Source organism: Toxotes jaculatrix, chromosome 1 (assembly GCF_017976425.1).
Source record: "Toxotes jaculatrix isolate fToxJac2 chromosome 1, fToxJac2.pri, whole genome shotgun sequence".
Lineage (NCBI taxonomy): Eukaryota > Metazoa > Chordata > Actinopteri > Toxotidae > Toxotes > Toxotes jaculatrix.
The window spans coordinates 5,703,174-5,715,340 of record NC_054394.1 but is presented as its reverse complement, the minus strand read 5'-3'; the positions used below and the strand labels follow the sequence as shown (position 1 = coordinate 5,715,340).

General features: G+C 42.1%; 1 protein-coding gene across 1 annotated transcript in view; it reads left to right on the top strand.

Moving 5' to 3' along the window:
- adamts18 (ADAM metallopeptidase with thrombospondin type 1 motif, 18) overlaps window positions 1-12,167 on the top strand; it is a 57,037-nt gene that overhangs the window by 3,805 nt on the left and 41,065 nt on the right. The window lies entirely within an intron of this gene.

Here is a 12,167-nt window from a genome sequence, read left to right as displayed (position 1 = left end):
CGCACGCTGCGACAATGACGGGCTCAGTCTGTAAATATTTGCCTCAAGAAAACATTTCAGACGGAGGACATCTGTGGAGATACAAAGGTATCTTTGACGATAAAGCCTTCTGCTGTATAACAGGTAAAAAAATATTCACTCTCCCCTAAGGTGTGCGTTTAGGAAAAATCTGTGTAAAACTAATGTGAACTCTGAAGTCACAAATAGAGCTAGCCTAGTTTAATTCTTTAGTTATGGCCATTAATAGAATATAAGAATAGCACCAGTATGTCATCCGTCTTGGGCTTTCAGCTGATTTGCATGAGTTCTTATCATTCAAGATAGAGATATTTTTCCTTTAACCACAAAGACTCCGTAATTACAAGATCATCTGTTTTCATTTGTGGTTTATGAGGTTCAGGGACCCTGTGGCCAACCAGCACTCACACATTCTTTGACACGTCTCACACCAGATGGACACACTACACCTCCATAAAAGCCATACCTCCATTTATCATCCTTCATACCTCCTCTTACCTCCTCCTTCCCTACTTGCCCTGCTCTTTTGTCCTCTGTTTGCCCTGCTTCTACATCTCCTCTTGTTCTCAGCAATTAAAGCCAGGGTGAAGTTTGAGCTGCCTGGCTGGCACTGCTAATCTTCGCATTGTCCCTTTCATTAGGCTAGCTCCCATCCACAATAAAACACCACTGACCCGTTCCCTTAAAAGCGCTGCGCGGACACAATGTGATTGGGTCATGATTGCATCTGAATGGGCCTCGACGAACGCTTTGATCTATTTATTACTCCTCCTGAGCTTGTGCTTCGTTTTTTTTTTCTTCTTCCTCTCCCAAGTGGGACCCCAGGGCCATCGTTGGTTGGATGTTCACTCAGCCAGTTAAATGGACTCATGTTTTTATATCTCTGGCAGATAAGCAACATTTTTGGAAAAATGAAAGATGAATGAATATAGTGAGACAAAATGTCAAGCGCATGAAAAGTGAATTCTGGGCCTTTCCCTCCTCTCACTGTCTCTTTCTTTTAGTGCATCAGTCTGTGTGTGTGCGTGTGTGTGTTGTTAGACTGCAAAGCTTAGGACCACGAAAGCAGTTAACCTCTGCTTTTCATCTAGCCCTCTGCCCAGAATATTTGGATTAAGTCAAACGAGGAACGAGCCATTCAAGCCTGCTCAATGCAGTGACGAGCTCGAGGAAGAGATTAAGGTGGGCTTAAAAACAATGCCAGAGAGGAAGAAGTCAGGAAAAAAAAGAGACGAAGACAAGCAGGAGAGAGAAAAGTAAAGAGAGTGAAATAATGAATGAGAAGTGAGCTGGGCTGGGCTGGGAGCAGGCTGTGCAAGAATAATGTGAGTTCATTGTCTGGGGTTGGAGCTCCCAGGGAGGCTGGATGGTCTCTTTATAGAGAGTTGGAGAGATGGACTAGGTTTATGTCACAGAGCTTTGGAGAAGAAATGGAGTGAGAACAAGAAAGAAAAACTGCTTTCTCATTCTTCATGTCATTGTCTCCTTTCAACAGAGAAGAGGAAAGAGAAGAAAAGGGAAAAGAAAGTGTCTAAAATAGGGTTTTTGGACTCGACTCTGCTTGTTGATAGTGCAGAGGTGTCAGCACCAGCTACTGGGCCAAACCAGGACCGTTTTTAAACATTCACCCCGGCCCAGGCCAAACAGATGGAAGTGGGATTCAGCTGTTTAAATGAAGACCAGGGCGAGATGGTATTAAGAGCAGGGCATGATGGATGGATCACTGGCAAAGAGGGATTTTCTACTGTAAATCCCCATTAATTGAACATGGTGATATTTGCTGGCTTTTAATTACTTTCCCAGTGTCCTCATGAAGCACCACGTTCATGTTTTTGAGTGAAATGAAGTTGTCTGTTTCGCTTTTGCATGAGAGATGAAAGGATGTTTCAGATGTAATGCTCTCTGATTTGTAAGAGGAGTGGGGGGGGGGTCCTCTTTCTTTCTTCTTTTGAGGGTTTCTCATCTGAGGTCGCTTTGCTGGTTGACCCCAATCCTCTCTGCTCAGGCATATGGGGGGTGGGTGGGTACTTCTGCGGAGGGGTCTCAACCTGCACTTTCACAGGTTCTTAGTATATAGTGCAAGTTCAGCGCCGCTCACCGCTCGTGTGAATGCAGAGAAGAGGAGTGATTTACTGCTCCCCTCTGTCCTCCCAGCCTCTTCTCAGGATATGATTCTTCTCTGGGGTGATGAGGGCAGATCTGAGTCCTGCAGTGCCACTGTGCTGGTCCCTGTGAGAAAAAGAGTCACACTATATGTCCTCAGAATGTAAGCAGAAATTTCTTTGCAGCTTGTGCTTGAATTAAAAACAAACAAAAAAAAGTACAGCAGACAGACAAATAAGCAATTAAAATAGTGAAATTATTGTGTTGTGTGTTGTGTAGCAACTGGCAATTTTTTTCTACCATCAGTTAATAAGTGTTTGGACCGCAAAAAGTCAGAAAATGATTTTCTTTTTTTAAAATAACCTGTCACAGTTTCTGAGAGCTGAAGATAACATCTGCACATTGCAGTTTTTGCACAGCCAACAGTCGAAATATGTTCAGTTTACAATGAAAAGAAGCAGATCCACAGATGGGAGTATCTGGAGCCAGCGAGTGTTTCAACCCTAGATATATGCTATAATATATAGTATGTTAGGCTATACTGCATCATTTTTACACCCTTTAAACATCTGTAGAGTTCCTTAAAATGCTATCCCTTGTGTGAAATCTGCAGAGCAACACATTTTTTTGCTTAACTATTATATGACATACCTTTCCCTTTAGAAGTCAGGATCTAATATTGGGATTTCTATTTTGTTATCAGTTATCTGTGCTGCCACATTAAAGACTCATATGGCTGCTTTAAACGATGCCATGACTTCATTACTGAAACACTGGAGAGTTGGATACACCCAGCGTCAGGCTGGCTGTGTCAGGTTGTGGCAGGGCTGACCGTGACCTTTACTGTGACCTTTCCCAAGCCCCTGCAGGCCAGATCAGCGACAGGTTGGGTTTTCTGGACACTGAGTTCTCAGGTTCAGAGTGACCAGAAGGTGCAGTTCAAAGGATCGGTTTTCCTCTTCTGTAGCACTTTCTAAGTCTGTACGTTGCTACACCAAGCACAATGTCATTAAATGGCATTTTAGTTCGTGACGTCCTGCTCTGAGTAAAAGCAGAAAGCAGAAGAGTAGAGATAAAGTGTTTATGTACATGGAGCTGAAAAGCAGAATAAGCTCAGACATAACTGCCTGTTGGATAGCTTAGTTGGATATAGTACCATCTTTAATCCTTGTGTCCTTCTAATAAGGCAAACTGTAAGTACACTTTACAAACCAAAGACATGTATACTTTGCTTTTTAGTTTTTTTTTGTACCATGGTTTGGTCACGGATGAACCTGGGAGACGTCTAGGACGTGTAGAGGGAGTGGGCCCCGACAAACCAGCAACCCCCAATGAATCCCATTTTACTGCTTAAATGTGTGTTGGCACGGCCTTGTAAAGAAAGTGTCAATACACACCTTCTTTATTCTCTCCTTTAGCTCCCTTCATCTTTCCAGGCAGCTCAGATCAAACCTGCTGTCTGATGGCCGTCGTTGACACGGTGCCGCATTTTGTGGCAACCACCAGTGACAGTTGTACGATGGGAGCTCAGCCTACGACCCGTGTCTGTCTCCACCGAGCACAGGGCTCCCTGTGGTGTGAAAAAGGCATTTGCTCTTTTCCCGGGCCTTGTTATTGATGCTGGATGTATTGTAGCGTCTGGATGGCTTTGTGGTTGTAGAATCACAATGTGATCACAATATGTGAAAGGTTGAGCTTCATGACTCCTTTGGAAAATGTGACATCCTCTCTTGCGAAATTGTTGCTGGCATGAAAGACGTTTTGAATATGTATTTCAGGAATAATTGATGTTTTAAAAGCCAGGTCTACTCCACATGACATTCAAATAATCTGAAAAATTGTCCGTAAACTACGTCTGGAAAATAAAACTATTTTGCCAAACGACACACTATTTAAACACTCACTTGCTCTGTTTGAATATTTAACATATGTAGATGTTGTAATCCCATTAGACTCCTCAAGGAGCTGAGACAGTATATGATTATTCATCCATAGGGCTGAGGACGGAAACATGATGTGTGTGTGTTTGTCAGTGTGTTTCATATCCCTTAGGTTTTTGCTGAGTTAAAATGACACTTGAGTGACCGATTTCCAGGAAATACTTGGGCCATTTGTACCTGTCCGCTTTCTGTAAAGGCCAACAAATTGGAACGTCTCCCCACTACAATGTGCCTCTCTGGCTTGACCATAATTCAGCGACAGGGCTGGGCCACAGAGGAGCTCAGAGCTTGGCACTACAAGAGGAGAGTGGCCCGGAGCTGTTCCCTGGTGGTCTGGATGCTGACAGTGATGTAGTGCCCACTGTTAGATGCCAGCGGGAGAGGGGGGTCGGACTCTCAGCATGGGTGTGGGACGTTGTGTGTGTGAGAAAAGAAGAGAAAAACACAGAAAGTCTGTGTGTGTGTGTGTGTGTGTGTGTGTGTGTGTGTGTGTGTGTGTGTGTGTGTGTGTGTGTGTGTGTGTGTGTGTGTTTGTATGTGCTTGTGCGTCCTTTCTAGACTGTGCAAGGTCTTTCTCACACATGACTAATGGCTGGTGTTGAAGTCTTCAAGTGGATGCTGCAACTTCTACAAACAGAGCCCATACATCACATCTGACCTACTATTGTCACCACTGCATTACATTCACTGGTACTGTGGTAAAACAGTCCAGGCTGACCAGACCAGGTTGATAAAGAGGAACAAGCAGTTTGATGAGTTAAGTGTGAGACCTGTAATTTTATATTTGTTTTAAGAATGTTTTTCAGTCTTTGTTGACTAGAACACACGCTAATGTCAGAGTTTGTGTTTTAAATTAGGGCTCGACCGTAGGCCAAATTGATTGGCCAATATTGGCCTATCATAGATATCATTATTGGCATACTTGTTGTCTGATATACAGTAATGAAAACTTTTTTTTAGAGAACATAAGGAAAAAAAGATGTTTGGGGTACTTTAGAAATTGCGTCATCCCATAGTTCATCCAGCAGAACCTGCTCCAGTTCCACAGTACTCTCAGCACCATCTGCAGCATATGTACTGATGTATGGATCACAGCAGAGTAGGTGGTGCGGAGTCAAGCAGAGTCTCCACAGTAAGTGGTAAACTAGTTTGTGAAATATGTTGCTGGAAAGTTAATGATCTTCTTTAATGACCAATATATTTTATACAGATATCTGTAAAAAATGGATCGGTTAATATATCGATGTCAGAATTTTTCACTCCTTAAAATCGGTATTGACATTGGCCCCTAAAACCCAGTATCAGTCAGGCTCTAGTTTCATTATCATGCAGTGTTGGGCGCCTTGCTGACCTGCTACAAAAGTGTATCAGACTGTTGTCAAGGTGAGGATGGTTTTTCTGACGGTCATGTAGAATTAGATTAGGAGCTGCTGTATCACTTTTACTGGTGTTTAAGATGCTCTGTCTTAAGTTCTTGAATCAAGCTTTGATGCGATTGTATGATGATGATGTTTGTTAGTGTACATAAAGAGACTGTTGTTAAGATTGTAGAGATTGCTCAAAGTAAAACTGGATATATAGTCTTTCAGAACAAAGTTGGACAGTGTGTTGTCTATGTTATAAAAGCCACATGATACATACAGTACAACTCTTTTAGAGTAGCTGTCTTTGGAGAGTATCATCAAAGTAAGCTGGGGGATGATAAAGCATAAGTTGCTGTTGGTACCAGAGGTCAATGAAATGGTTAGAGAACAGTGCATATTTTCTGGTGTATGATTGATACTATATGTTAGAGTTTGATTCATAAACATGGAATACACCATCCATCTACCGACGTAGATCTGTCCTGGCTGTTGTTCAGAAGTGGAATCTCTTTTCTGAAAGCTCACTGCCTCCCTCAGTGCCAACAATGACCACAAACAGTAACCAAATTAGGAATCTGGTGAATGTGTGGAGAACAAAATGTGTGGTGGAATCAGAGCTCTATCCACTTTTACACCTGGGCACACCTGGTAGATCATTTCAGGAAACAGGTGTGATTTGGGGGTTTTTGGTTTTAGAAAATTGGGTGATAAGACTCCCTCTGTTTGCTCTGTCATGCTGTCTGAAGAGAACATTTAAAGAATGCAACCAACTTAAAGGGAAATTCTGGTATGTTTCAACCCTTGTCCAGCCGAAACACTGAAATTAGCTCCTTGTAGTGATGTTGAAAAAGACTAAAATTTCCCTCTAACTCTCTGCCACCTTCATAACAGGAAGCACCAGTGACATATGCAGGGGCTGATGTTTGAGATTTGTAGTTATCACCTGTTTATACCAAAGCTGAGCAATGTCAGACCTGTGTTTAACTGGGAGCCAGGCAGGATAACACATAAACCCATTCACACCAACAGCACTGGTATAAACTTTTTTTTTTCCACGATAGTTCATTGTTCATAGTATTGTGTAAATGTTCTTATTTCTGAATATATTCAGTCAAAGTTTTTCAGTCCTGGAATTATGGGGAATTTGTTGAAGGTAAAATCATTTACAGAATTTTTTTCCTGCCTGTGGAAGTATCAGTTTATCATCACTGAATATGATGACCCACTGTAAAACTGTTTTTTCCAAAATCTTTTTTCTTCCTGTAAAGCTTACACCTCATTCAGCTCCTCTGGGTGTTAGGGTGTGACTTTCCATCTCTGTCACCTCCACCTTTCCAGCCCCAGGTGCTATTACTGAGGGCTGCTCGACCTTTGCTGGAAAATTGAAACGTTTGCGTCACACACGTCTCCAACACATTTACGTGCATTTCTTTTGCACAGTTAGGAACTTTTAAGTTCATTTAAATTACATTCTCTCATCATTTGCATCACAGCAGCACTATATTTTTAAGTCAGTAAAAGTGTTAGAGCTGCACTGTAACCCAGTTAGAGCGCAATTAACAGCACTTTGAAGGAGGACATTTCCATTTGTATAGACTGGTGTGGGAGTAGCCCTCCTGTTTCCTGCTGTGTCTACACAGGATAATGAGTGGGGCCATGCCTAAAGGCTCCAAATGACAAAAGACTCATCCAGCACCATCAGTTTCTCTCTTTGTGTGTGCCCACCTCTGCTGTGTTCCCCAGACATGCTCAGAGGGTGTCAGTAGGTTGTTCAAAGACAATTAGCAGGGACAAACAAGGACTGCAAAACCCTGGGCTATTGACACGTTGTGATCCTAATCTATCATGTACATGAGGAGGGTTATCTTGACATGCTATTACCAGTGGAGTGGATGTAAATGGCTTGGCTGCAGTTCACCAGTCCAGTTGTGTTTCTGTGAATGCTGCTGTGCCATGTGAAATACAGCCATTTGAAGTTAAAGGAGGAAAAATCCAACCAATGCCATGCCCTGTCATTGCTGTTTGGCTCTTGTCTACTTCTAATCCAAGATCCAAAATTACCATCTCTTCTCTACCCATTTCTTACCCCATTTTAAAGACACATAATTTCTCTTGTGCAAACTGTAATTACTCAGATTATGATTCTATTGAATAAGTTAGATGCCTGAGGGGCCTCCTCTGCTCCTGAATGATTTTTTCCCCTTCACCACACAGTGCGTTCACATGATTCTCTGCTGAGCTGGGGTGCAGATGTGCTTTAGAGCTCGGTAATCACCGGCTTGGGGCTTCTCGCCACTCGGCCCTAGTCTTTAACAGCATGTAAGCACTTACTCATTTGCCTTATAATATCATGGTGGGAAACCTTAAAAGAACCTATGGTTTATACAGAGACAAGCTAAAGATGCCGTCTCCCCTGGCATAAATCTTTGAATTGCCAAAGAGACAGAGCTCTTTGTTGGAGTGGCTTGTGTTGGCTTTCTCCAAGGAAAGGGAAAAGTCCTGAGAGAGTGTTTTGACCCAAGTTCTTCTCATGTTGGAAATACTGTGACTGGAGGTGACCTGGTTCAGCCTGTAATCTGTCTGTGGGGATATGAGTGTGTCAGAGTCAGAGAAACGTGTGAGTCTGTGTGTTAATGTGGGTGGAAAGTAAAGTAGTGTTTAGCGGAGAGTGTTCATCCCTTTAATCTAGCCAAGTCTTACAAGTGTTAATGTACAGAGATAACTAGAGGTCTGCTGTATCATCGCCTGCTGGGCTCTCTGGTGCCTACAGACGCCCTGTAGAAGCATGTGAAACTCTACACAGCTCATCTGTCTTTTTCTTTACACATCATTAAATGTACAGGGCAGCACCTGAGTATTGGGTTTCCACCAAATGAGAAAAAAACAGTTATAAACAGAGTTTGATACACGGAATAATGTAATTTATCTATAATCTGCAAGATGCTTATTTTTTTTTTAAATGTATGCGCAAAATTTAAACTTTCAAGGAAAAAAAACTCATTGTTATGACATTTTAGCACTGCAACTGCCAGAGATCACCAGTGGTTTCAGTAGTCTGACATCTTTAAGTATACTGACTAACAGAGGTAGAAGCAAATTTTATTATGTTACTGTTATTGACCATAAACTTACATGTATGTTTGCATTAAAGGTGTGCTCCATGAATTAGTATAGCTCCATAAAAGGTGGTTGAAGCCAGAGACCAGTTCTTAATTCAATTAATAATTGAAAATGAATTGTGACCACAGAGCATTGCTATAAAAGGCCACTGTCACTGGCACCTGGAATATGTGTTTGATTCATGGAGTTTTGGCAAGATAGAGGAGTCAGTCTGGAGGAATATGGCAGCAGGAAACATGGCAACCAAATGATGTAAAAAACATATATACAGTCACATGACGGTGCCGACAGATGGCACAGAGGTGAAGGATGTGTGAAAGTTTAAGGAATTAAGATGGATTTATGCCCGACACAAGCATATGTGTCCCTCCATAAATACATATGGCTTAAGTTTTGATTGATACTTCACCATTTTATCTGCTGGCAGCAGCATGGTGGGAAGGTCCTCTTTATCTCATTACTGAATAGGATCCACGTATTTACACTCTTTCATTCGTTTCACATTAATAAAACGTGACAGTTGTGACAAGCAGCGGGTTTGCAGTGGAGCTGTGAGTTTCTGAAAAGCAGTAGATTCCTCAGCCTTTCTCTAACTTTATGGTGTTGTCTGCATTGTAAACAATCATTGTATGCATCAGAAACTGTAGCAGAGCTGAAGAAGTCTGTGCCGACTCCATGTGGAATCTCTTTGGCTGTCGCGGCCCTGATGTTCACTTCCTTTTTTGATCCAGCAGCATCAGCTACAGCAAAGCCTCCGGTGCAGCTATGGCAGCTATGTGTGCAGGTTTTATAGTTACGCCACAACCCCTTCATGCAGAACAATAAATCCACAGTTTAATGGTTGAAATGTGGTGTTGATCCAGTGATGCTGTTCTACTTAGAACTGCAATATGTGATGTTTTATTTTTGTAGATCTGAAAGGCAGGTAACAACTATGTTCTTCTGTCTTTGGTATTATGGTATACTAAAACACACAGTACATACTGACAAAAGTACATACACACACACACACACACACACACACACACACACACACACACACACACACACACACACACACACACACACAGACCATTATTACCATCCCTGCAGATGGAATTAATTTCCTGTCATTATCATCACAGACACTTCCATCTGCTAACTGCTGGAAAAGAAAGTGGAGAGCTGGCAGATGTGGTGACGCAGCAAGAGAGAGAGAGAGAGAGAGAGAGAGAGAGAGAGAGAGAGAGAGAGAGAGAGAGAGAGAGTGATAGAGAGATGTGAGGCATGTCAGTTGATGTTAATGAAGTAACTTCAGACAGTGCAGCCTTTAGTGTTATTACTGGATTGCGGAGTTTGCCAGGTTGGGAGTTCATTGTTAATTTCACCTTTGTCTGATGGCAAATTATATGATATATATATATACTGCAGAATCTAAAGTGTAATCAGTATAACCTCGTGTGTAAGATGCACATTTTCATATTGTCTTAATAAGGACAGTGTAGGTTGAGGGGAGGAAAAATTACGAAAATTATCTCCCAGTGATGTGGGCTGATTACACTGATATCGTTTGACAGAAGGAGCTGTCCAAAAAAAAAAAATTAAAAGCGTTTCATCTTTAAAATTTGATGAGGTGAATGTTTTTACTGGTCAGGTCTGTTGTAAATGTCAGGCAGAAAGACAGATGAAAAGATGGGCAAACGAGAGAAGACAGCAGTGTGTGCTGATGGGAGACACCTCCTTTGACCTGCTCAAACTCTGTTTTGAATTCCGGTCTATTTTGGGGAGCTGCAGTCATATTTGCTGAGGACCTTTTCTCTCTCTCTCTCTTAATTCAAGTCTTTGATTTGATATAATTTTTTCATGGCCTGGGGGAAGCTTTTCTTTCCACCTTGTGCTCACAGGTTGAGCCTTTTAGGCTAGGATGCTGCTGGAGCAGGAAGCTGTGTAGTATAGTACAACAATCGGCCACAGCATTAAAAAACCGGTAACTGGTTTTCAAACCGATTAACCGGTTTTAATGCTGTGGATGGATGGTTAGAGGGATGGATGGGGCTGATGATGGCAGCCTGCCATGTAACCAGGCAGTGTTTTGACAACAAGAGCCTCGCCATGGCTTCCCCTTTGTCCTGCCTCTGTTTATTTTGCCACCTGCTAGTCTCGGGGGGAATGGGGTCAGTTCAACAGGAGCAGGGTCCTGTCACACACACATACACAAACATACACACAGACACAGAAACACACATAAAGGCCAGAGGTCACTGGGTCAGTGGGTGTATGTGTGTGTGTATATATGTTTTTGATGAACTCAGTGAGTGTGTGTTGTGTTCTTATAGCTATGTGTGTGTGTGTGTGTGTGTGTGTGTGTGTGTGTGTGTGTGTGTGTGTGTGTGTGTGTGTGTGTGTGTCTGATTGATTGCACAGCTATTTTGTGTACATTTGGTGGGCTGTGGAGTGAATTAGGTAGAACTCCGTGGTCAGACGGAATGTTTAAGGTTCAGTAGCTCAGTCTCTCAGTTCAGAGGGCAGTTAAGGCCACTTGATCAAAACAGGGAGCCACTGCACTGAGGTGACCTGTTACTTTGACATTATGGTGGTTGGCTGCACAAGCTGATTTCCTTCATAATGTGTCTGGGCAATAAAACTACAAACACAGGTGCAATCTCCTCACATTTTGCCTTTCTACAGAAGGGGAAGTCAAATTAGATTAGACTAATATGCCTAGTGCAGTTCAGCCATAAATGCATGTCCATATGCTTATGTCATTTCCCTGTAAAGAAGACATTAGCTGAAACATTAGTTGACTGTTTCAAACCAGTAAATAAGATTAGTAAGAGTATGGGAATAGAAGAAAGAAGTGAATTAAACTTTTGAAAATTGATTGACATATAGAAAAAAGAAGAATTACACAATGAACTTTATTTTGAGAAATTGTGCTGCACACTGGACAGATTTTATATTGGAAACAATGCCAGGAACACTAGGTTGTAATTATATGAATATGTCAACAACAAGCACAACAGTATTTTCTACTTTGAGTAAATTTATGTTTTGAAGTAAAGCCCTAAACTGGATTGAAGCCTAGTTAGATTTGGTTGTAATCAATTGAAAACAAAACTCAGCTCAGCTCATTTTACGTGTATCTGTCTTCCAGCTAAATAAGACATGTCTTCCTCTCAGCAGCTGTATGCACTGTGCACATCTGCCTAATATTAGTGTAGGTTCAAAGTTTAGGTGCAGCTGATCTGAGTGGTAGTTCTCTGGTTAGAGCAGGAAGGATTGCTGGCTTAACCAGAGGCTGCTTCAGCTACACCAGAAGTGTCCAAACTGTTCTACAAAGGGCCGTGTGGCTGCAGGTTTTTGTTCCAACCAAGCAGCAGCACACCAGACTTGACTCATTCAATCAACTGATCTCAGTCTTCAGACAGTTGATTGGTCAAACTGTGTGCTCTTCATTGGTTGGAACAAAAACCCGCAGCCACATGGCCCTTTGTGGAACAGTTTGGACACCTCTGAGCTACACTGTATAGCCCTGTAAAGGCTATGAGGGGAGACTATGCTATCAAATACCAAATACTAAATGTTGTTTAAAAATGTATCTTACTCATTGTCCATGCTTTTTGTTTGTGTGTGTGTGTTTTCC